Source organism: Cryptomeria japonica, chromosome 10, assembly GCF_030272615.1.
Source record: "Cryptomeria japonica chromosome 10, Sugi_1.0, whole genome shotgun sequence".
Lineage (NCBI taxonomy): Eukaryota > Viridiplantae > Streptophyta > Pinopsida > Cupressales > Cupressaceae > Cryptomeria > Cryptomeria japonica.
In genome coordinates this window covers 72,880,236-72,906,899 of record NC_081414.1, presented here as the reverse complement: position 1 = coordinate 72,906,899, position 26,664 = coordinate 72,880,236, and the positions used below count along the sequence as shown (strand labels likewise).

Genomic DNA, 26,664 nt, shown 5'->3' with positions numbered 1-26,664 from the left:
GACCTTTTGACATCTTAGAAGTGGTTAATCTAGTTGCTTACCGACTTGCCTTACCTCTAGCTCTCGCCCGGATCCACAATGTTTTTCATGTTTCATTGCTTAAGTCCTATCATCCCAATATTTCTCATGTTCTTGATTGGCATTCACTACATGTACAGGACCCAGGGGTGGTGCTAGTGGAACCCACTCGAATCATTGATAGGAGGGCAACATTTAGGGCATTCCTCCTCACTAGCATTCCCAACATCCACATCATAGGAGTATTCATATTGCAAACAAGTACCACCAACACCCTTCAAAGCACAAGTATCTATCAAGGGACAACATTTCCCTAAATCTCAAGGTTCCCTAGTAGGGGGGAGTGTGGAAAGCTACCTCACATCGCATTGCAAGGCACTTGGGAGAGGGATAAATAAATCCCTTCTAAGTGTAAGACCCTTAAGACCCTGATCATCTACCTTAGACCCAAATAAATCTAGTTAAGCATGCACCTTGTGCAACACAAAGCCCAAACTCTCAAACAAGACCTTCCATAGTGCCTCTAGCCATGACAACATGGGGGATTCCTCTTCATATTCCTCCATGTGGTTGTACCATGTCATCTCACTCTTTTGACTAGAAAATCATTATCCTCCTTGACCTATTTATGACCCTAAACATCCTCAATTTTTTTGAATCATATCTCTCACCTTCATCTTGATCTACAACACCAACATTGTTGCATTCATAGGAGGAATTATTATTGTAGGAGAAAACCATTATCATTTCTAGGGTTTTTGACTAGCCATAATGTATTAATGATTATAATAATTAATTTAGTTTTATTAAATTATTATAAATATGAAATTTCCATTTTAGATTTAATTAGACTTTTTTGGAGTTAACTATATATTATTAGTTCATTAATTTTTCCACTATTTCAACTTTTAATCAATTTATGTGTCAATATTGTTTAATATTTGTGCATCTATGTAGTCTTCTCTCTTTCTCTAGCATATAATCAATACTTTTATTCCTACACTAGCATCCATCATCGTTTTCTCTAGATCTCATCTTTTCTTCATTTATATAAAATAGCAAGAACTAATTATTAGTAACCAATCTGGTTCCCTTATTGTGATCATTTTTTCCATTTCATATAAAGTGGGTAAACATTCTACTTGTATTTCTTTTCTTTCCTCACTCCTAACATCCATATATTGCTACATTTCTTCTACTATCTCTATATGTGTTTTTCTATTTAGATAGCTTCTTTTGTAATCCTAGTCACTATTTTATTTTCATTATGATGATGGATCACTAAGTGTGATCTAAATCGTTTCAAAATAAAATGTGGAAAGATTTCTTAAGAACACATTTGATTAATCTAGTCCCATACAGTATAGTCCAATCTGCACACATTTGATTAATCTAGTCCCATATAGTATAGTCCAATCTACACACATTTGATTAATCTAGTCCCATGTATAGTATAGTCCAATCTCACATCATAGCTTTGATTTAAAATATATTTTTTGGGTAAAATACCTATAAAATTTATGCCTTAAATAACAACACATGAATAAATATTTAAAATTTATAACTTCATAACCAAGTACGAGGATCTGCCTCCTCAATAACCCAAAAAGAATATTTAAAATATATAAAATATATTCAAAGGTTTTAATTTATATTTATTTTATTATTCTATCTTATAAACTATAATAAATATGACATTTTTACATCAATACTTTAGCTGGTGTAGGCCTTCCTAATTATCTTGGGCCTCCATTTAGTCCTCGCCCTAAGAAGTTCTAATCCATTATCTTGCAATCGAAGCAAGTGGATAAATTGTAATATAGGACTCAATTTACAAGTGGTTAGATGCCCATTTATAGAATCCATCATATTACAAACTTGTGGACTTGATAATGATTGAAGAGTATGTGATAGAATACGCCTATACTCCAAAGTAATACTTTCAAGTTCATTGTCTTGTAGAATAGCAATGGGCATAGTCTATAAAAATACATAAAATAAAAAATGTTATAAAACAACATTCTTGTAGTTCAATGCATAATTTACTTTACATCAAAATTAGAATAAAATCTAGCACTGTATTATATAAACATATAATTATATAAGAAAACAACTAGCATATATATTTGAGAGAAAGAGAGCAATCCCTTGAAACATTATGAACAACCTTAATCAATGGAATTAGAGAACTCAAGCGTACATATTTAATCACAAGATATATCCAATATTTACCTCCAAAACCCAACTAATATATTTGATGTTGTTCACATGTTGATTTGCATCTAAATCGCTCCAACGTGGCTATAAGTAAAATCAAAAGAAAGATCATGTCAATAAACTATAAAGTAGACATTTTTATTTCATAATCTATTTCTATTTTGTTTGTAATTTAAAATAACTTTAAATTTATTAAAGTAGATACATACTGATAAATTTGAATATATGTATTGAGCAGTACTATCCTCAAGCTTGTTTAACTTTTGAGATCCTTCTTCCTCAATAATTTTTGTTTTAGTGAAATAAGACTGTATTTCTTCTCTAACTCCATATGGAATCTTTGAAAGTTTTCTTGTCTTTTTATTCATCATTGCCCAAATACTATATGAACAATACATGAACAAATTAGACTCAAACTTATGATCAAATATTCACTAAAAGAATACATATGAAAATCCAAAAAATCTAGAGTAGAACATATGAATAATAAAGTAATCTCACCTAGTTCCTTGTGCTAGGACAATTTTTGTCTTAATATCACGAGCAATCTAGTTCCATTGCATACTATTTTTACCTGATGTATTCACCCATGTGTCTATCTCCACAATATCACCCCTATAGAATGCAAATAATAATCTTGAGAAGTTATAATAATGCAATGTTGATGAATTCAAGCCTTATTTTCTTATAATTTTATATTTAATTTCAACCATGGCCATCTTGGATGATAAAGATGATATAAAAAATTAATTAGTGCAAAACTTTTTTTTTAAATCAGGGGTCAAATTTATTTTAGGAAAATTCTATTAAAAAATGAAAGAATCATGAAATGATATTCATTTGTATGAAAATATGACAATTAAAATGTTTTAAATTTAAAGTCCAATATATCATTCTCTACTCCTATTAATCAATTATATCAAGCTATAATAATTTATTAGGTGTTATATATCTAATAATATATTTATTTTGTCATAAAGATTGCATAAAATTGGAGACAACTAGGCATACTGAGATCTAATAAAGAAACACAATTGTATACAATGAAAAGGACAAGTGAAAATAAATAACATATTTGAATATATTCACACAAAATCATTTCTAATTATATAAAAATATTTCTTAAGCTTGTAATTTTAAATAACAATATTATATTCACTGCATTAATAATCTTGATTGATCCAAATGTTAAAGTATTAAATGACCCATAAACTACCTAAACTTGGCAATCACCAACTCTACAAGTTTTTAATCATCTTTCACTTTCAATCAATTATAAATATTAATATTTGTCTTAAAAGGAATCAGATCTTACATGCGTGATTATTTGTCATTATTTATAAATAACTAGATTTAAAAAGAAGACAAGTTTTCTAAAAACTAGTGAAAAAATTAAAAAAACCAAAATCATTTGAACTATCACTCTCAAATTTAGCTCAAAGTGCTCAATCTCTATCAATAAAGAATAAACAACTGCAGTAATGAAGTGCAAGTAAATCATTTTGTATCTTCAAAACATTGCTACTAAAAAACTAAAAAAAATACCATGAGGGATAATGTTCCACTTGCAACTGAGAACGAGAAACAACCCATATAAGATTTTTACGACTCATCTCAAGGGTGGTACCAAACCCATCTCCTATTGACCCACAAAGCCTAATGGAGTTTAGGGCTGTCTCCTACTTACCCAAAAAGAAAAATAATAAATGACCAATTGCAATTACCTTTCTCTTAATAGTATAAATGGACTTCTTGATAAAAACAATAAACTGCATTGGATTATCTAAAGTGATCATATGAAATGGGCTTGAAACTATTGATGATAGCAAGTCTTGTACCTACTTGAAGATGACTCATCAAGGTTTCAACAGAGACTGTGTTATCTGGACCAATCTCATATGACCTTATGGAAAAACACTGCCTGAATACCAAACTGTCTTCCACAAACCTTCCCGCCCAATCTGGACTCAACTCTATTTTGCTTTTTTCTTCAACAAAACCATCCAATCCAACATTATTAATGTACGTTAGGAATTTGGAAATCATCACAAGACAAGATAAACGTAATAGCTCAATCACAAATGCATTCATTGCAATGATCTATCCTAAACAACACTCAATAGAGACATGAAACAAAAGCATTCAAAACCAGAACTTAAGCAAAAATTATGCAAACCAAAGATGTGATTTGAATGCTCCTTCATGCGGCTCCATTGTTCTTCTTTCCTCTTCAAATGGTTTGGTTGTGGATCTCACCTACAAGTGCACACACACAATTGAAAGCAAGTAGACAAGATTCTTGATCAAGAGTACTAGAAGCGTAAATTCGATAGTCTGATTACCAATTATTCTCATTATTAGCCAAGATTGAAGAAATTCATCCAATTTATAGAAGAATTGGAGAGATGACAAGATTAGCATGATTCAATTCAAATGGAAATTGCAAATCAATTATGTCAATTATGACAAATTATGACAAATTATGCACTTTCTATGCAAAATTTGTTGATTAATAATTTATGACAAATTATGACAACTTCTATGTCAAAATTGATTGATTGTCAATTATGACAAATTTATGACAAATTGACATGTCATTTCCATGAATTTAGGAGAGAAATAGGACGAAATTGAAATTAGGAATTAGAAAATTAAGAAATTAGGAAATTGAGGAATTTAGGAATTAAGAAATTGATGAAAATTAGAAATTAGGTAAATTAATTAATAATTTGTCATTTATTAATTAATTCACAAAGAGGAATAAGTAGCCAATTAAATGAACATTTAATTGTGACAAGAAGACTTAGGATAAATAAATAAATTATTTAATCCTAAAGGAGGAAATGACAAACCAGGTTAAATGATGAAATCACGAAACCCTAGAAGATGAATTAGGTCTTGGTGAAAGATAATTGACTCGATCATGATTTGATTTTGGATTGATAAATGACCAATGTGATAAATGATTTGATTGAGAAAATGCGCCAATTGATGAGGAACAATGACAAATTGATCCAAATTGACATATTTGAGGCAGACAACGATCGATGACAAATCGATGGCAAAATGACAAGATCGAACAAGATGACAAGAGTTGATGATAAATAGATTGCAAAATGACAGGATTGAAAATGACCATGATCAATGACGAATTGATCGCAAAATGACAAGATCGAACATGACAACGATCGATGACAAATCGATCGTTAAACGACAAGATTGAAGGATTGATGATAAATCGATCGCCAGATGACAAGATTGATAAGAGGACAATGATCGATGACAAATTGATCGCAAGATTGATAGGAGGACAAAACCCTAATTAGGATTGATGATGTCCAAAATGATGACAAATAAGCATGCACATTGATGCAATAGGATAAGATCGATTAAAATCATGACTGGATAGTGTTGTCGACAAGACCAAATTCGAGAGCGAGATAAATGAAGAATGTAGAAGAATGACTCGATGTTCGCAAATGATAAAACCCAAGTAAGAATCATAGGAGAAATGTTAATGCGACGCAAAAACCTAAAATGAGGCAATGCGCAAATGTTAAAGTATGACTCCGCAAGCGTTGACCATTTTTAGGTGTCTACATTTTGCCCCTCTTTGAGACAATGCGATTTTAAGTGTTGTTTCAAAGAACAATAATGAAAATGCCCCAGACAATAATAATGACATATGCATGCCCCCTCGAGGAATTGGCCGGAAATGTCTAGAAAAGAGGCCAATTGATCGATAAGAATGAGAGGATCGAACGGACTGACAATCAAAGATCGGATGCATGAAGGAAAAGCAATTGAAGATGCAAAAGACCGCGACCAACATAAGATGAAGAGAGTGCACGTCCATCTATGCACTGACAAAGAGCTATAAATGAGGCCAAGAGAGTGAAAAAGTGCTCATTTGCACTAGCCAAGGAGGAGAATTTGTTGCTCTGGACAAGAACACTTGCAGAGAGATGACGAACATTCCAATGGTGGATCACCTCGGGGAATGTGTACGCACATTCAGATGACCGGACGATGCCAGAGCAGTGGTATGGATCTCAAATACCCATGTTTTCAATTTCATGAATTTTAATCGCTTGCGGGACATTGCGGGGCCCACAGGGGATGCAGAAAAGGACTCCTGCGCTTGTGTAGGGCGAATCCTGTGCTTGTGTAGGGTCTTCTACGCTTGTGTAGGGAGACACAGGCGCAGGTTACCTTACACAGGCGCAATTGTGCAATGCCAACCCTAATTTTGGTCAAAATGATATGCCAATGATCCGGAAAAAGGGGACAAGGGTAGAATAGGTCAAATTAGATGAAAAACACCCTGATTAGACATGAAAATGAGGAAATGCAACCCGTAGGAGCAAACCCTAAAACTGACAAAATTTGCCCCAATTGTGATGCAGAGTCGATAGTATCCATTGATCACACGGGAAAACCGACCAGATTGCTTTATGCTACGACATAGACTCAGGAGCACAGAGAGAGATACCTTAGCAGGACTTGGGATATACTATGTCACATTCATGTCTGAGATTAGGGCAAACACAGGACTGCTTACCACATTGGCAGAGCGATGGCATTTAGAGACTTCCTCATTCCATCTGGCAACTGGAGAGGCAACGGTGACACTGGAGGATGTATGGCGTATCCTCCACATTCTGATTCATGGAGAGATGATAGAGTATGACCCAGTGATAGGCAGAGATGCATTGTGCAGACTATTTGAGTGCGACGCAGATGATATAGATATTGTCGAGAGGGAGATTGGCTGGGAGACTATGGCATCAGAGTATGATCGACGATATATGGTGATAGCCATGGTGATAGCATGTCTACTAGCAGGAGACAGACGAGGACATGGATTCCCTATTGGATGGGGAAGAGTGCTAGAGCAGATGGCGAGAGAGGGGATAGTGTACGCATGGGGACCATGTGTACTGGCTATGCTGTATTTTTAGTTGCATCAGATAGCATATCAGGAAGTTCAGACTTTGAGCTGTGGAGTCACATTGCTACAGGTATGGGCATTTGAGCACAAAGCCATATGTCGATCGATCATAGATAGACAGGTAGTACCACACTGACCATATGTGTACTGCTATGGGGGAGCATTGAGACAAGGTCCTTTTGGATACATACTATATTGGCGACATGAGCTAGATCGATTGAGAGAGTTCATATGGAGGCCATATCGTGATTGTCCGGGATGGTCAGATGACAGTGAGGAGTTACCGTATTGCAGACAGGAGAGGTACTTGATTGGGTGACCAGTGAATCGTCAGAGAGTGATTGAGTTGTACCTACCAGAGAGAGTCAGACGACAGTTTGGAGAGAGGCAGGATGTACCTAGGAGGACTGCGCACTTTGCCCGATCTCATAGAGAGACGAGTCAGTGGGGGAGTATGATTCAGCCACACACAGCATATGTAGACTTCTCACAGCTACAGCAGAGACAATGGTATTGGAGATCAGATGTGGCAGACGCCAGGATGATAGATGAGTATGATAGATGGTTTGCACGATGGCGGCTAGTGCCATTGACAGATCCAGATATTCCAGTACTGAGGCGATAGGAGGACTTCCCACTCATAGGAGAGGAGGAGGGAGATGATGAGGATGAGGAGGATGAGGACAGGGATGAGGATGATGGAGGGGATGAGGACAGAGATGAGGATGGTGGGGATGATGAGGACAAAGATGAAGATGGGGAGCAGGAGGCATTACAGGACATACCCATAAAGCCAGAGACAGCTAGGACAGAGGAGATGGAGATATTTAGGGCTACCATAGCGAGTCAGCAGGATCACATTGAGACTTTAGAGAGAGAGCATGATCAGTTCAGAGCGGAGATAGCTAGACTCACAGCAGCTCGAGATGCAGCGATGGCTTAGGCACAGCGAGAGGAATAGAGAGTCACAGAGTATATTGGGTCGATTCAGGATGCCAGTGTACGGGAGCTAGGACAAATGCTGGTAGAAACCGGAGAGGAGATACGCCATTGGAGGACACTATATGAGAGGGCAGTTCCACCAGAGCAGAGAGCACCTTCATATCGGGCACGATCGAGGACAGAGAGCAGGGCATGCTCTCGGAGGTCATTGAGCAACATGGGGGTGAGTGGACCTATGAGACCACCACAGCCAGGACCAGGAGGGACATCATCTGCAAGACCTTGCAAGGATGAGGAGGACAGAGGGAGCACCCAGTGACAGAGGCATGTACTCCTTAGACAGACAGTGGACATTATGTATTTTGACATTTTGTAGTCAGCCTGCGGGCCATACTTAGGACAGACAGTCTGATTTTATACTCCGATATTATTGTGACATATGATATGATATGCATCGATATGATGAGATGCAAATGACTTATGTGATTTTCCCTGTATGGATGACTTATGCACTGTTTATGTACCTTTGTGGAATATGTATGGATGTATATATTTTTTTGCTTATGCATTTTTGATGCATTTATAATATGAAATGGATAAGATGCTTGATGTGATACAACTGTAATGCAAATGTACTAACCAAATGGATGCAAGATGCAACATATGTGTGCGGGGAAATCAGAGCACTAAACCGAACTGACTATCCGAACTAACGGAAGAAATATTAGTAAGAAGAAAATGAGACAGAAGACAGTTAAAGATGAAGAAAACTTGCTTTCAGTAATGCACTTTGCAGGTGAGAACCTTTATTTTTATGTAGCAAAATGGATGCGTAGCATCATGGCATTGAAGGCTAGAGCTGAAATGCAACCCTTTTTGCAAAAGACAAACACATCACAGACAAACAACAATCACAACCAAAAAAAGGACCATGATCCATCCCGGTCACTCTAAATCACTCAGTGACATCATCGAGCAACATAGGAACATGACCGAAGCTAAAGATAAATCAATAAAAAGATAAGATGCACAAATTCCAACAAATCAAACAAACACCTTGATCTTCCTTGTCAAAAGTTGAAAGTGCTGAGAGGACGATCATGCTGTCTGGTTTCAGGGAATGTGGTACCTCGTCTAAGATAGGACACAGTCTGGTTTCGAGTATACCACACCCTGTATAAGACCCATGATATTAGGGACAAGGACAAATGATATTGATGTTGAGTGATTAACATGACAATTTTGATCAGTTTGAATGTCTAGTTTGATTGAAAGAGTTCATCTGTTAACACATGATTTCATTAAAGCACAATATGTGATTGCGTGTCGTTGGAGGGATGCTCAGTGATTTGTCTTATGCACAAAAAGGGATCCTTTATTGCAAAATGCGTGTTTTTGGATTTTAATGTTTTTGAAATGTTTTTGTGGTCATTTTTTCAGGACTTTTTATGATTTTTAGGGATTTTCATTTTTTCAATTTTTAGATACTTTTTTTAGGACTTTTTTCAATTTTTTTTTTAGGGAGTTTTTTCAGGACATTATATGATTTTATTTTATTTTTTAATTTTTTCAGGACATTTTTCAATTTTTATGATCTTTCTTCAAGACATTTTTCAATTTTTTTTGTGAATTATTTTAGGACGTTTTTAAATGTTTTTAGAAGATTTTTTCAGGACATTTTTAAATGCAAAAGTTCCAGTGATCGATCATGACAAGGGAACACACCCAATGTGCATTGGAAAGACATACATAGACCAGGACCAAAACATATGGACAAAGAACCGGGGTATGTAAGACAATGATGTTGACCAATAACGAGCCTGGAATAGGACATCGGGTCAAGACAAAGATAGACATGAGAAACCGGCCGAGAAAAAGCATAGCTTAAAGGTCATGATAGATGACGGAGCAACGATCTCATTTTACACATGGCGCCTATTTGCCAGGTTTTCACCAAGGTACTTGCCCTAAGTGCCTGTTTGCCAGGTTTTCACTAGAGGGCGAATCATTTTTCTTTGCTCTTTTTTTTTGCTCTTTTTGTTTTTCTTTTTTTCATTTTTTTGTATTTTTCATTTTTTTCATTTTTTTGTATTTTTTCAGGATCATATTTGAAGAAGTACTGATAGAAAATTATGCCTAGTACTTGCGAAGATGCATGTTGTTTATAGGATCGGACAGAGGTTCACCTTCCAGGGTAGCAAGCTGATATGCCCCCGAGCCATATGCGGCAGTTACTATGAAAGGACCAACCCAATTAGGTTCAAATTTACCTTTGATGATATCAGTAGACTGTACATTCTTAGGGTTTGCCTTTAAAACCAGGTCTCCCACTTGGAAGTGTCGCCCTTTGACCTTCTTATTATAAGAGTGATGGAGACGGTTTTGATATGCTTGCAAATGTGTCAAAGTTGTCTGACGTTTCTCATCCAACATCTCAAGCTGATGCAGCTGAGAAACTCTGTGTGTCTCGTCATCAATCAGATGTTGCAAGGAAACACGCAAGGAAGGAATCTCCATCTCCAAAGGTAAAATAGCTTCCGCACCATACACTAAGGAATAAGGTGTTGCGCCAGTAGGTGTGCAGATAGAAGTGCGATAAGCCCATAGTGCTGGATTCAGCTGTACATGCCAATCTCAACCAGCATCATTGACAACCTTTTTCAGGATCTTGATAATGGTTTTATTTGATGCTTCAGCTTGACCATTCCCCTGTGGATAGTATGGACTAGAGAAATGGTGTTGGATATGAAACTTTGCACAAAGCTCTTTAACATCTTTATTCTTGAAAGGACGACCATTATCAGTGACTATGGCAAGGGGAACCCCATACCGGTATATGATATAATTCAGCAAGAATTTTGAAATTTGGACACCCGTGATATAGGTCATTGGGATAGCCTCAATCCATTTTGTAAAATACTCTATGGCTGTGATGATGAACTTGTGTCCATTTGCAGAGGTCGAGTGAATCTTGCTAATAAGATCCAATCCCCATTGAGAAAAAGGCCACAGAGATATGACAGAATGAAGCTCTTGGGCTGGTGCATGAATGTAGTTTCCATGAATCTGGCATTTGTAGCATTTCTTAACAAAATCATGAACATCTTTTTCCAGAGTGGGCCAATAATGCCCAGCACGAACCAACTTTTTAGCTAAGCTTAGACCATTGAAATGGCCCCCACATATACCATCATGAACCTCGTGTAAAGCCATTTGTGCTTCGTCAGAATCCAAACACCTGAGGAGGGTATGGTCAAAGGAACGGCGGTAAAGGGTGTCGGCGATGATGACATATTTGGCTGTCTGTCGGATAAAGGCTCGGCGTTGGTTAGCGGAAAGGTTGGGTGGTAAGGTTTGGGATTTTAAATATTGATAGACATCATTGTACCATGGGGAGTTGGGACCAACAAGAACGCACATCACATCCGCTGTCGGAATGTCAAAAGAAGGAACCAGCAATTGTTCAACTAAAAATTCACATTTGTCCATATTGCTTGGCATATTCAACATGGAAGCAATCATAGCCATCGCATCTGCCGACTTATTTTGCATTCTTGGAACTTGATTGAAATGGATAGCCATGAACTTGGTCTTGAAGAAATCTACCATATGCTTATAGGGAATAAGCTTTTCATCTTTTGTTTCATAGTCATCATTCACTTGTTGGATGACTAATTAAGAATCTCCATAGACTTGCAAATGCTTGATGTTCTAGTGGACTGCCACTCGGAGTCCTGTAACCAGTGCTTCATACTCTGCAATGTTATTGGTGCAGGGGAAAGTTATTCTGTAAGACTTTGGAATAGCATCACCTTGAGGGGTGACAAACAAGATGCCTGCTCCGGACCCGAACTTGGTATGGGACCCATCAAAGTATAACTTCCATTCATTAGATGATGTGAAAGCAAAGACTGATTCATCTGGAAAATCGGTCAACATGGGATGATCATCAGAAATAGGAGCCTCTGCAAGTTGATCTGCTATGACTTGTCCTTTTATTGCCTTTCGCTCCATATACTCAATGTCAAATTCACTGAGAATCATGACCCATTTTGCTGGGCAACCCATCAAAGCTGCTCGGCTAAGCAAATATTTTAAGGGGTCAATTTTTGCAACCAACAATGTTTGGTGGCTCAGCATATAATGTTGGATTTTCTGCGTTGCAAATACCACTGCTAAGCATGCCCTTTCAATAGTTGAATAATTTAGCTCATAGCCTACCAGTGTCCGGCTGATATAGTAAATGGCTCGCTCTTTGCCGTTCTCATCTTGTTGGGCCAAGAGAACTCCTAATGCCATTTTAGTTGCAGAAACATACAATAAAAATGGCTTTCCATCTATTGGAGGCATTAGAATAGGTGGCGACAACAAATATTCTTTAAGAGCTTGAAAGGCTGATTGACATTGCTCAGTCCATTTGAAAGCGACACCTTTATGCAATAGATGTTGGAATGGATGACATTTGTCGGCCAACTGAGCTATGAAGTGGTGAATTGACTGGAGCTTTCCTTGCAGACTTCTTAATTGCCGGAGATTTGAAGGTGGAGGCATATCCATTATTGCTTTAACTTTGGCAGGGTCGACCTCAATGCCTCGGTGAGAAACAATGTATCCTAGTAACTTTCTAGCTGTGACACCAAAGACACACTTCTTTGGATTGAGCCTGAGTTTGTAGGTCTCCATTCAGTCAAAGATTGGGCCCAGGATGGCCAGATGACTATCTCTAGTGACAGATTTGCATAACAAGTCATCAACATAGTCCTCCATCAGAGTGTGCATGAAATCATGAAAAATTGTCATCATTGCTCTTTGATATGTTGCACCTGCATTTTTAAGACCGAAGGGCATCACATTCCAACAGTAGGTACCCCAAGCACAGGTGAATGCTGTCTTATGCTGATCTTCAGGAGCAATGCGAATTTGGTTATAGCCGGAGAAACCATCCATTAATGAAAGCATCTCATATCCAGTTGTCATGTCCACTATGATGTCTATGTTTGGCAATGGAAAATCATCTTTAGGGCATGATTTATTGAGATCCCTAAAATCTGTGCAGATTCTGATGCCCCCAGTTACTTTTCTAACTGGTACTAAATTTGAAATCCAGTCTGCATAATCAATGGGTCTGATGAAGCCCACATCTAGCAATTTTTTTAATTCCACTTTGACCAAAAGAGCCACCTGAGGATGCATCTTTCTAAGTTTCTATTTGATAGGCTTGGCATCCACTTTTAGTGGCAAATGATGAAGAACCAATTCTGGATCAAGGCCAGACATATCTGCATAGGACCATGCAAAGCTGATTTTCTTCTCAAGAAAGAAATTGACAAAATCTATTTTTTCCTGTTGTGATAAGGAAGCAGCAAAATGAATGACCTTAGGGTTGTCAGGTGTACCCAAATTGATTTCCTCGGTCGTTTCCACAAGCAATGTTGATTTGTCCTGACTTGACAGGGGTATGTCCACTCTTCCACCTTTGGGCGCCTCAGAGAGGTTTTCACCCGCAGGTAAGTCTTTTCTTTTTACTTTTGTATGATCAGAGAGTGCCTTACGGTTTTCACCCAAAGATCTATTCTTTTGATTTTTTACTATTTCTTTTCTTTTTTCATTTTGATGACTGGAAGAGGGAGTTGACTCCCCAAAATATGCCGTGGAATCTAGGTCAATAGCAAATCTGCCTTGTGATCACCTTGTGGTATGCCTTCCCGTAGTCCAAGGAATTCTGCAATTGCTTCGTCATTTTGAAAGCAGTCCAATGTAAGCGGTTCTTGTTGGTCATGTTGGATAAGCTGGGGATAGATGAGGGGTATGTCATCATCAGTTGTAAGGAGAGAGAGGGCTGATATGGTAAAGATATGAACATCTATAGTGTCACTATCCAAACTGCTTGTATCGGATTCGGAGCTTGGATCCTAGAATGACTCTATCCAAGCATGGGGACAGGTTTTAGGAAGAGGAGTTATTTCATGTTTGTCTTCCATAGGCAAATTATCAGGGTCAATGAAAATATTATTGAGGGCATAGGAAATAGAAGAAAAAGAACTCCACTCCCATTCATTAGAATCAATTTCGGGTCGGGGATCCTCAGGTGTTATTTCATCGTCAGAATCACGCCCTTTTCTACACGTGGGCATTTTGGTAGATGTGGATCCAATTCGCAACGGTACAAAACCTAACCCTAAAGTTGGAGGTCATCTCTTGGGTATGACAGGTTCTAGCCTTCCATTGTTGTTCAGGCCTAAGCCACTGCAACCATCATATCCTTTCTTTTGCAGCATAGTAAATCCTTTGCCATATCGTTCCACTGGCAACTTGATAGATGGGGTCTCAGTTGGATCTTTATAAAGCCAATCTATGACATCATTATCTACAGTTTCTTTGTCAAGTTCTCCCCATCTTGTAAATGTAGTAGGAGGCTGATATTGAATAATGACCTTAGGTTCCTTTTGCAATAAATGCGGTTTGCCATATGATTTTGGAGATATTGGCAAATTCCCGATGAGGAATGTCTGATCCATTGAATATTCTCCACATCCTTGGTCTTGTATCTTCAATTTTCCTTTGACAGCCTCTAACAATTGATTAGGATCCACATAGCTATGTGATTTGGCCTCTCTGTTGACTGGGACTTGCTGCTGAGGGGTATCCTTTAGAGTAGCACAAAATTGAAATGGATTAGGATCTCCAGGAATTGTTATCTCAGTTCCATCGTAAGGATATTTTAAACATTGATGATAGGTGGATGGAACTGCTTTCATTGCATGAATCCATGGATGGCCAAGGATCATATTATAAGGGAGATCAAGGTCGAGGACTTGCAGGAAAGTGTTTTCTGTCACTGGACCAACTCTGATAGGCAATGTAATTATCCCTTTGGATGGGCACTCAGCATCATCATATGCTTTGATTGTTATTCTTTTAGAAGCATCAATGTCATTTTCTATATACCCAAGGCCAATAACCACTCTCAAAGTACAAATATTAAGACCTGCTCCGCCATCTATCAAGACTCATCAGATTTTGCAGTTATGAACAAAGACTTCAAGGTGTAAAGGATCATTGTGAGGGAGCTTGTCGAGTGAGATATCATTGTCAGAAAATGCGACATTTTGGGAAACGGCTAAATGTCCAATCCGGGCTTGAAACTGGTCAACATCAATATCTGTCGGAATAGTGGACTCAACTAAAGCTTTATCCAGGACTGCACGATGCATGGGAGACATTTTCAATAACTCAAGGATTGATATTTGTGCAGGTGTCTTTCCTAGGTGATCCAAAAGATTATACTGACTTGCAGGAGTTGGCTTGGGAGGAGCTACAGGAGCTCCTTTCAGGACTATCTTGGATTGACGAGTGGTGACCGCACAAGAAGGATCTTGTCCCTTTATTCTCAGGGTAGAAACATACTTTGTTGATGCATGAAAACAATTAATGACATTATTATAACCAGAACTTGCATAATTGGCCGTTTGGGCAGAGTTGGAAGAAGACGCTTTACCCTTGTCATGATCAAGCAAAGGAGTTTTGAAAATAGTATGATCAGTGTTAGAGGTCGGATGGGGTGGATCTACCTCAATTACTCCTTGCTCTAATAAATCTTGAATCATGTGTTTCAATGGGAAACAGGATATAGTTTTGTGTCCTTTAGACCGATGATATTCACAGTACGCATTATCATTCCACCAATGCGGTTTTACAGCTGGTTCTGCCTTGATATCTGGTAGTTTAATAAATTTTGCTTGTATCAATTGTCTCATTACTGATTCAATAGGCTCTCTCAATGGCATAAATTGTCGAGGAGGCCCATCCCGCGATCGGAAGGGTTTGCGCTGCTGGTTTTGTTGTTGGCCTTGTTGTTGAGTATGCTGTTGTTGAGCATGTTGTTGATATTGCGACTGTTGAGTAACATTGCTCATTGGTGCTTGATTTTGTTCCATAGTTGACATATTAGGAACACTCAATTTCTTGATCGTGAATGGGGGTTGATTTGCATTCACCGCTCTTGCATCAATAACTCCATCATTAGTGACATTCTTGTTCTTATACCAAAATCTGTTTCTATCCCCCGAATAATTGGTATTGTCATTGTCTTTATTGAGCTTGATAATTCCTTTAGCTACCAGAGCTATTTCAATGCTCATTCCCTTCTTAATGAGTTTCTCTATAGTACTGGGAATTTTCAACTTTAGCTCATACATCATTTCTGGGACCAAATTCTGGATAAATAGATTCACTTGTTGTTCTTCGGGTATATCAAGAGAAGAACGACTATACAAGCTTCGCCATCGTTGCAAGAAAGTCACTAATGATTCACCTTGCTTTTGCTTGGTGTTGCATAAATCTGACATGGTCACATCACTGTCGATGTTGAACGCAAAATGAGATAAAAAATTTTGAGCCAATTCAGACCAAGTCTTTATATTTCCTGGCAAATGTGAATACCAATCCATAGCTTGTCTCGTGAGACTTCGTGCAAATAAGCGCATTAAATACGTCTCTTCATAGCTTACCTCAGTACATGCTGTGAAAAATGCTCAAATGTGATCTTTTGGATTGCCATTCCCTTTATATTTCTCAAAATTAGGTGCCTCAAAATGCTTAGGGAATGGAGGCATTTGTACACTCTTGTCAAATGGATTAGGACATAAATCTTGATCTGTATACAACTTCTTTGTTCCTTTAGTTTCTAATGCGTCAACTTTTCGTTGCAACTTCTCAAGTTGTTGCGCAATTGTATCAGAATTTAGAGGTCCATCATTAATCCCAGTTGGTATCCTTTGTCGATACATCGCATTTCCAATCGGTTGTTGATACTCTGAAATGGCCATTTTTGGTGTTTCCGGCATATAAAGTTCTTGATACATCGCTTGTTGTTGTGGTTGTGCTATGCCTTGATATTGACCTTGTTGTTGTGCTTCTTGGAGCCTAGGTTGATATTGCAATTGAGTAGGTTGTTGATATTGCACAGGTGCCAATTGTGGTTGTAAAGTAGGATAGCTTGCTTGCCTTGGCACATATTGTGGCACATGTTGGTGTTGAGGCTGACAGATCGGAACTTGTTGACTTTGTGCCAATTGTCATCGTGGTGTATATCCCATCATTTGTAAAAAACTTTGTTTAGGCGCTTTTGGTTGCTTCTCCTTAGGATGGGGTATAGCACTTGCATTAACTTGCTATGTTGTTTGTCCAATCCATTATGATGGTTGCAAGTTTGCATTAACTTGTAATGGTGCTGAAGGCGCTGCAATTTGTTGTCGAATGTGAAATTGTTGTTGTTGCACATTACTTGTTTGCACATTCAATTGTACCTTTTGTATATTACTCAATTGTTGCAACAATTTTTGTTGGTGCAAACCACTATCTGTAGCTCTTTGTGTTGCCATTATTGAAGGATTTGTCGCAATAGTATTCGGCAAAGATATTGAACTTAATGGGACATAAGAACTTTGTTGCATCATGGAATTATTTTGTACATTGGTGACATTAGGCATTCCAGTTGTGAAGCTTTCCTGCATCTTAGATTTTGATCCCACTTTATGCATGTAAGGAACCACTTCTTGTTGAGGGACAGCTGTGAATACTTGCGTGTTCTTCATTTGATCTTACGTTATAGGTGTTGTGTTGAATAGTGGATTATTTATCGTTTCAAATGGTGACTTTTGAGGAATAGTCATTGTCAATGCCTTTGAAGCACGTTTACTCATCAAGGTAGGTTGAGTTGCTTGTTGTGCATTTTCTTCATTTGGATGCAGGGAAAAACTTAACAACTCACCACCTTGTTGTTCTTGCACATTGATTTGGTCACTTGAAGATGTCACATTACTCATCATGTTAAGATACTTTTGTGGAAACATCTTAAAGACTTTGTTCAAGAACTTATCCATCTTTTTTGTTATCTTCGGATCTTGAAGGAACATGTCAACATCATCAGAAGTATCGAAATCGGATGAGGAATCTAGTTGGACATTTGGATTCATTTCTTGGTGAAAGCCTTGTTCTAAACCAAATCCTTGTAAGAGGGTTTGTTCTTCATATAATGTTTGATTTTGAATGTCATGTTGCAGGTGTGGTCGATTGAAATTGAAAGGCGCACTTCCTCTTGGAGTTGGTGGAACACTCCCATGTCCTAGTTTCATAGGTACAAACACTGGTTCATATAATGGAGGTGGCCCAAGTTGAACCGTTCCATATGGTGGTAGAGATGTGTTTGATGAACCTTCAATTTGTACTATTTGACTAGTTTGAAACTGCGAATTTGCTATGTTGTCCATGGGTTGATACATTGGTTCGCCCATCTTTTTAGATTTTGATCTTGTCTCAACAGGCATGTCACTTGTGCAAATGCAATGTTTTTGGAATTTTCAAAGATAATGTATGATATGCAACTAAATGCAAACTATATAGACGAGCATGCAATCTATGTTTTTGGTTGTTTTTGAAGATTTTGACAAACTTTTGAAATGCAAATCTAAGAGAGGGACCCTTAGGAAATTGGAATGATATCTAGACCTTAAAGGACAAAAGGACGTAAGTGACAAAAGGACAAATGACAAAGTCTCCCCTATATGCTTGGATACTAAGCTAGGTTTGACCAAATGATATTGATGACAAAAGGACAAAAGATTTGATAAGGTCTAGACCTTCCTAACAATGACTTAGGGTTTATCAAAGATTTGGATTACTCAAGTATGACAAAACCTAATTTTGGCATTATATGCAAAGGGACATTACTATGCAAGTGACCTTAATATGATATGATAATGACCTAAGCTTAATGAAGAGACCTAGGGTATGCAAATATGAATGAATGACAATGATATGACTTTGATGCAAGAAGACATATGCAAATGGATGACTCTTATTGATATGCAAAGGAATATGACTTAGGTGACACCTAGCCTTGGTACTTGACAATGACTTTTACAAAATGCAACCTAGGATGAACTTAAATGTAAGTGACATGAATGTTGAGACAAGATTTTGAACAATATTTGACAACCATGTTTGAAGATGAATTCTGAATCTTGATAAACTTTTGTTGGATGAATGTCTCTTGTGTTTAAACTTATGTTGGATCAATTTGTTTTGATTTTTGAAATGGGATGCAATTCAACTTTTGACAAGCAAAGAATACAAGATATTGCAACTTAGACTCAATACAATCATGCTCATTCCCACATTTCTTATGGTAGGCAAGGACATTAGGTACTTGAGAGGTAGACTCATTATGGGATTCAAGGAGAATACATAGATGCTTGACCCCACGGGCTCCCCTCCATGGCACTCACTTCTCAGGGAAGCCAAGCATCAGTCCCCATGGAAATCTCCCCATGGTGAACTTAGTATCTCTTCCAAGTATCCGAATTTGTCCTTCTCAAGCAACTAGAAGGGTTTTTTGGCCTCTAAAAACAAGGTGTTTAGTAAGGATTTCTGTTAAGCATTACTCCTTGATGTCACGCAAGCGTGATTGAGACATTAAGCCCATAAAGATACCAAACAAATGTAGTCGCGCAAGCATGATTTAGACCAAGAGGCCCTACTTAGATGTTGATATGAGAAAGAGTCCAAGGGTCATCACTTCCCAAGTAACTGCAATTCCCACGTAATACTTCCTTCAAAGCTTTCGCTCATCGAGTATTTTTTTATAGTGAGTTAGAATGCCAAGGAATTCTAGCCGTACTCACTTTGGGTCGTTCCCTTCTCATGATTATCACTTGCTTGCAAAAGCAAAGTGGTCGGGAAGGCAGGCCCTCTAAAGCAGACACACAATCAAAGACACGAGCATGGTATCGAAGATCTGGATTTCTAATCACCCTAAGAAGGATGAGAGCATACTCTCCTACTCCAATGTCACACTCAACAATCAAAGCACAAACACGTTTATTCCAACCTATGTAGAAATCACTAAGTGCCTAATTAAAAATCACAAACACAAAAGTTTAGTTGTTTCTCCAAGGCAACCTGCAAAACCCAAGTTAGGAGTTTGATTTGTTGTCTTTGACTATCGATTCTGCATAACACATGTTAGTAGTTTGATTTATTGTCTTTTCCATGCATATGCCAAGATTCTGCACAGATAATTAGTACCAAAATCCAAAGCACAGAAAATAGAATGCAAAAACTAAACAAATTTCAAATAAAACACTGCATTTTTACCCCTGTTCTGGACTTTACACAGGCACAGAACCCATGACACAGGCACAGAATGCAGGACACAAGTGCAGAATGTCTTCAAAATAGGTGCAAAATGCTCAACACAGGCACAAGATGCAGGACATAGGCGCAGAAGTCTCCAGAAAACCCTGCACGACCCTGTTTTTGGGTTTTTTGGCCTGCAAATCAACTTGAGAGAACTCAAAACACCATAAAGAGGTGAGAAGGTTAGTGTTCACATCAGGTTCACCAATTAATGTACGTTAGGAATTTGGAAATCATCACAAGACAAGATAAACGTAATAGCTCAATCACAAATGCATTCATTGCAATGATCTATCCTAAACAACACTCAATAGAGACATGAAACAAAAGCATTCAAAACTAGAATTTAAGCAAAAATTATGCAAACCAAAGATGTGATTTGAATGCTCCTTCATGCGGCTCCATTTTTCTTCTTTCCTCTTCAAATGGTTTGGCTGTGGATCTCACCTACAAGTGCACACACACAATTGAAAGCAAGTAGACAAGATTCTTGATCAAGAGTACTAGAAGCGTAAATTCGATAGTCTGATTACCAATTATTCTCATTATTAGCCAAGATTGAAGAAATTCATCCAATTTATAGAAGAATTGGAGAGATGACAAGATTAGCATGATTCAATTCAAATGGAAATTGCAAATCAATTATGTCAATTATGACAAATTATGACAAATTATGCACTTTCTATGCAAAATTTGTTGATTGATAATTTATGACAAATTATGATAACTTCTATGTCAAAATTGATTGATTGTCAATTATGACAAATTTATGACAAATTGACATGTCATTTCCATGAATTTAGGAGAGAAATAGGAGGAAATTGAAATTAGGAATTAGAAAATTAAGAAATTAGGAAATTGAGGAATTTAGGAATTAAGAAATTGATGAAAATTAGAAATTAGGTAAATTAATTAATAATTTGTCATTTATTAATTAATTCACAAAGAGGAATAATTAGCCAATTAAATGAACATTTAATTGTGACAAGAAGACTTAGGATAAATAAATAAATTATTTAATCCTAAAGGAGGAAATGACAAACCAGGTTAAATGATGAAATCACGAAACCCTAGAAGATGAATTAGGTCTCGATGAAAGATAATTGACTCGATCATGATTTGATTTTGGATTGATAAATGACCAATGTGATAAATGATTTCATTGAGAAAATGCACCAATTGACGAGGAACAATGACAAATTGATCCAAATTGACATATTTGAGACAGACAACAATCGATGACAAATCGATGGCAAAATGACAAGATCGAACAAGATGACAAGAGTTGATGATAAATAGATTGCAAAATGACAGGATTGAAAATGACCATGATCAATGACGAATTGATCGCAAAATGACAAGATCGAACATGACAACGACTGATGACAAATCGATCGTTAAACAACAAGATTGAAGGATTGATGATAAATCGATCGCCAGATGACAAGATTGATAAGAGGACAACGATCGATGACAAATTGATCACAAGATTGATAGGAGGACAAAACCCTAATTAGGATTGACGATGTCCAAAATGATGACAAATAAGCACGCACATTGATGCAATAGGATAAGATCGATTAAAATCATGACTGGATAGTGTTGTCGACAAGACCAAATTCGAGAGCGAGATAAATGAAGAATGTAGAAGAATGACTCGATGTTCACAAATGATAAAACCCAAGTATGAATCATAGGAGAAATGTTAATGCGATGCAAAAACCTAAAATGAGGCAATGCGCAAATGTTAAAGTATGACTCCGCAAGCGTTGACCATTTTTAGGTGTCTACAAATATTATTCACTTTCAAGCTATCAGCAGCAATTGCATTAATCTTAATACCAACTCCCTTGTAGAGTGGTGATGATTTCTTGGGATTCACATCGAAAACCCTAGAACCATCATTTACTCTCACCATTCCATGCAACGACGTAGACATAGAAGCATTCACTCTCACCATTCCATGCAACGACGTAGACAAATAGATCTTGTTTTGCATTGTGCTTTGACGACTACTTGTAGAAGAAGATATCATCATTGCTGCTGCACTTACTACCATTTTGGCTCCTTCAAACTCCAGAGCTTTGGCAGGCATAAAACAAGATTATAAACTGTGTTTATATCTCATTAGAGAGGTATATAAAAGAGCAATGGGTTAGTAGTTGAAGCCCATGTTTAGTTTGTTGAGGTCGATAATGATTGATTAGAAAAAGAAGCTGGGAAAGTGAATGTATCGAAGAATAAGAAGTTGGTGCCAAAATACTTCTCAGTCTACAACAGTGGCAATTACTGAATTTGGTTGTAAGTATGCTATCAATGCTTTGTTTTTCTTCTCGATTATAAATGATGCACCTATAAAGACAGTGATTGAAGTTGAGTTTTAGAGCATTAAGTTTACAAGTTTTTGAAGTTAGTTTTAGGGTGTATAGATGGAGAATTATTCATCTTTTTTAGTTAAGAGTCGAGGATTGAGGGGTATCTAGTTGATTAAATTTGTTCGGGGTACAAATGTGGCCTCATTCCTTATGATGTTGGAGCCTTGCACTCAACAAGACTTGATGCTTGGTGGGCTAATTAAGAACCTTTTTAATTCATGAGAAGACCAAGGAGCCATTGATAAGATCGGGTATCTAATTGCAAAGAAAAACATAATTTTCTTAAACATTTGTCTAAATGATTTTATGAGATATTATTGTTGAATGCGATATTCATTTTTAAGAGTGATATGCTGTAACATTAGATAATTAGATATATCCTAAAATGTTTGTGTTAGTACTTATATTTACTTTTCTTGTGAGAGTGTCTATATATTTTAAAATACATGTTCATGTTAGAATTACATTCAAATCAAAGTGGGTGAAAAATACTCTTTTTGTCAATACATCAACAAGATATTTTTTGATTGATCATATCAACAAGTTCTAAATATATATATTTAAATTTTTCTTAACAAAAAACAATTTGGATTTATTGAGATTATATTAAAAAAAAAGTCTCTTAATTGAGATGTATTAAATTTTATTCATTGTTCTTGCCTAACAAGATCACACTTACTTATTTGTGAGCCACATTAGTAATTGTAAAGGAAAATCCAATTTCTTTGAGTAAATCTAGGTTACTAAACTAGTATTAAATTTTAAATAATCTACCCAAGAGATATACGTGTAGAAGTCTACTAAATATGAGAAACACAATATAAGTGCCACATAAGTGACATCTCAACATCTTTTAGTTAAATGCATTTTAGATATTTATGCTAGTAGTTGTACTTCACTAGTAGTTTTACTTGTACTTCATTTTAGTTGAGAATGTGCATATACTTTGAAATACATGGTCATTTTCAACTCACACACACATCTAAGTAGGGATAGGCTACTCTTGTGTCAATATATAGACAAATTATTTATATACATATAATTTTGGTTATATGTTTTAAGTTTACCTTCACAAAAAGTACCTTTTATTTATCAATACATAATTTTAACTAATCTCAACATAAAATATATTCTATTTGGGTAATCGTACGGATCTATGTCGCACTTTAGGCTAACAGTACCTGTTTCGGCCGGAACGCTTCCAGTCAGAAACCTTTTGGTCGAACCGATTTGGCGGCCACGTAGCGCTCGCGTGGCAATAGATTTTCGATCGGAACCCTTATGGCCAGAACGTTTCTGGCTGAAAATACGTTGCGCTATATAAACCCAAAAATCTTCCCAAGCCCCTCATTTTGCATTGAGCGGGAGGGTGAGAAGAACTGCAGTGATCTGACCAGAAGTGTTTCAGTGGTAAGTCCATTTTTGTAATTTTTTTTTTAAATGTATTTATTGTATCATATTAATTTATGTTTTTTTTTTTTAAATAGCTTTTGATAGCAAATTAGTTTTTTTTAACTTTTTTAAATAGTTTTTAGAAAATAGTTTTTAAAACATAGTTTTTTTGTTGTTGTATTTATTGTATCATATTAGTTTAGAAAATTAGAAAATAAATACATACATACACATACATGTACATAAATACACACATACATACAAATACATACACAAACATACACATACATACACATACATACAAATACATACACAAACATACACATACATACACATACATACATACATACACATACATACACATACATACACATACATACATTCCTTCCTTCTGAGAATATCTTTTACAAACCAATCTAGCCTTATTCCTTATAACTTGACCATCCTCATTCAATTTATTCCTAAAAACCCATTTAGTTCCAATAACATTTTTATTTTTAGGCCGAGGAACCAAAGTCCATGTGTTATTCTCACTAAACCTTTATCCAAGGAATCATTGAGTACCTGAGAGCCAGATTGGGAGTTTCTGTCCCTCCAGTGGAGACTTGATTGATGCGGTTTGGCATCAGTCTGACATGCATTATCAAAGATATTATTCATTCTGGCACTGATGTGGGATGCTACTGCTTAGGGGGAGTAGTCAGCTTTGAGATTCAGAGGCTTATGTTTTTTTTGTTTTGATATTTCTATCAGACTTCTGGCATTGATGTCAAAGGGGAAGTTATATTGATGTGAAAAAGTAAATGACAAAGGAGGAGAGATATTGATATTCAGAGTTATATGTGGGGGATTGTTGGTAGTCTTCCATAGGGGGAGACTTGTTTGGCATTTCTTGGTACTTAGATGTTTTTCACATCTAGTGTTACCATCAATGCCAAAGGGGGAGATTGTTGGCCATTTGGTGGAATTGATTATGTGTTGCATTGATGTTTTGTCATTAATGTCAACACTAGTTGTTTGGATGCTTTACTGACACCCTTCTAGTCTCAGTAGGATGAGTGGTTTCTAGTTAACTTGGATTTGACATGATCCGGTAGGCTCCGGTATAATCTAGTGATGGAATTGGCTTGTTCGTGATACTTATATTCATATTTGGTTAGTTGGTTTTGGTTTGGTGATTGGATGCTATCCTGTTTGCTTAGAAGATTGGTTTCTGGTTGCGGCGAGGGTTTCACCAGTAGATCTTTTAGTGGAGATCTTTGATGAATTGCATAAGTGGTGTTGGTGTAGCTTCTGATGGAGTTTCAGGATGTTGTTGGTGATCATGTTTGAGACTTGGCATTTGAAGATCATTGATGAAGTGTATGGACCTATACTTGGTCCCAGTTGATCTAGGTTATAAACCAACTTTAATGTAACGTTTGGACCTATACTTGGTCCTGGTTGATCTAGGTTATGGACCGGATTTAATGTAACATGTGGATATGACCTATTGATGTATTTCCGAGATGTCTTATGTGTTGATATTACTTGTTTGGTCTATGTACGACATGGTTTGGAATTATGTAATTGGTTTATTATCTGGTGGCTGACCTGATTGTTTATGGTCGAGGGTTTGTATAAATAAGATGTAAGATCTCATTGTAGACCATCAAGGTTAATGTAAGAGGTCACGGTCAAGGAATGTAATGTGCGAATAATGTAATATCATTTAGGCAGAGGAGTTGGTCAATCATTGGAGATTGAATTGGGTTTATGTAAGAGGATTTAGTCCTTTGGTATTGAGCTTAATTAGAACTATACTCAGGCATAGGAGATACTATCTTTTGCAGTTCAATACTTCTCCGGATTGTAGTTTGGATTTATATGTAGTCAGAGAGGCTCCTTTTTTAATGAGCAGTGTGCTCTAGGCTATTTGCCTTCATGCAAGTGCAGGACCCTTCATTGCAATTCACATACTTACTACAAAAGTATTATCTGACTGTGGGTAGGCTTCCCACCGTGGTTTTTCCCTTTACCAAGTTTTCCACATACAAATCTTGGTGTTGTGTGGATGGCTTTTATTCTGTGATTACTGTTTATGCTTAATTGGATTAACTGCTATTTTTGTATTATTGTTTTGGGTTCCAGTATTAAAGTTTTAATTGCTAAAAGTTCCTGTAATCTATGACAATTGATTCACCTCCCCTCTCAGTTGTCTTCTAGTTATCTAAACTTTCTAACAATATACAGACACACATACACATAAAATAATTATATGTACACCTTAGGACATACACATACATACATACATACATACATAAATAGGTCTACATACATACATACACACACATACATGCACATACCTACATGTACATACATACACATACATAAATACATACACATACATACATACATACATACATACACATAAAATAATCATATACACCTTAGGACATACATACACATACATACATACATACACTGCAAGACATGCTATTAGGGGTCGTGTGTGGTCCTAAGGGGTCACACATGTATTCTAGCATGTCCTGAGGTGTATGTATGTATGTGTATGTATACATCCTAAGGTGT

The 26,664-nt window shown here is 36.8% G+C and overlaps 1 pseudogene; it reads right to left on the bottom strand.

The window, feature by feature from the left end:
- Nucleotides 1–1,731: 1,731 nt before the first annotated feature.
- Nucleotides 1,732–24,121, bottom strand: LOC131033260 (palmitoyl-acyl carrier protein thioesterase, chloroplastic-like; annotated as a pseudogene).
- Nucleotides 24,122–26,664: the final 2,543 nt, after the last annotated feature.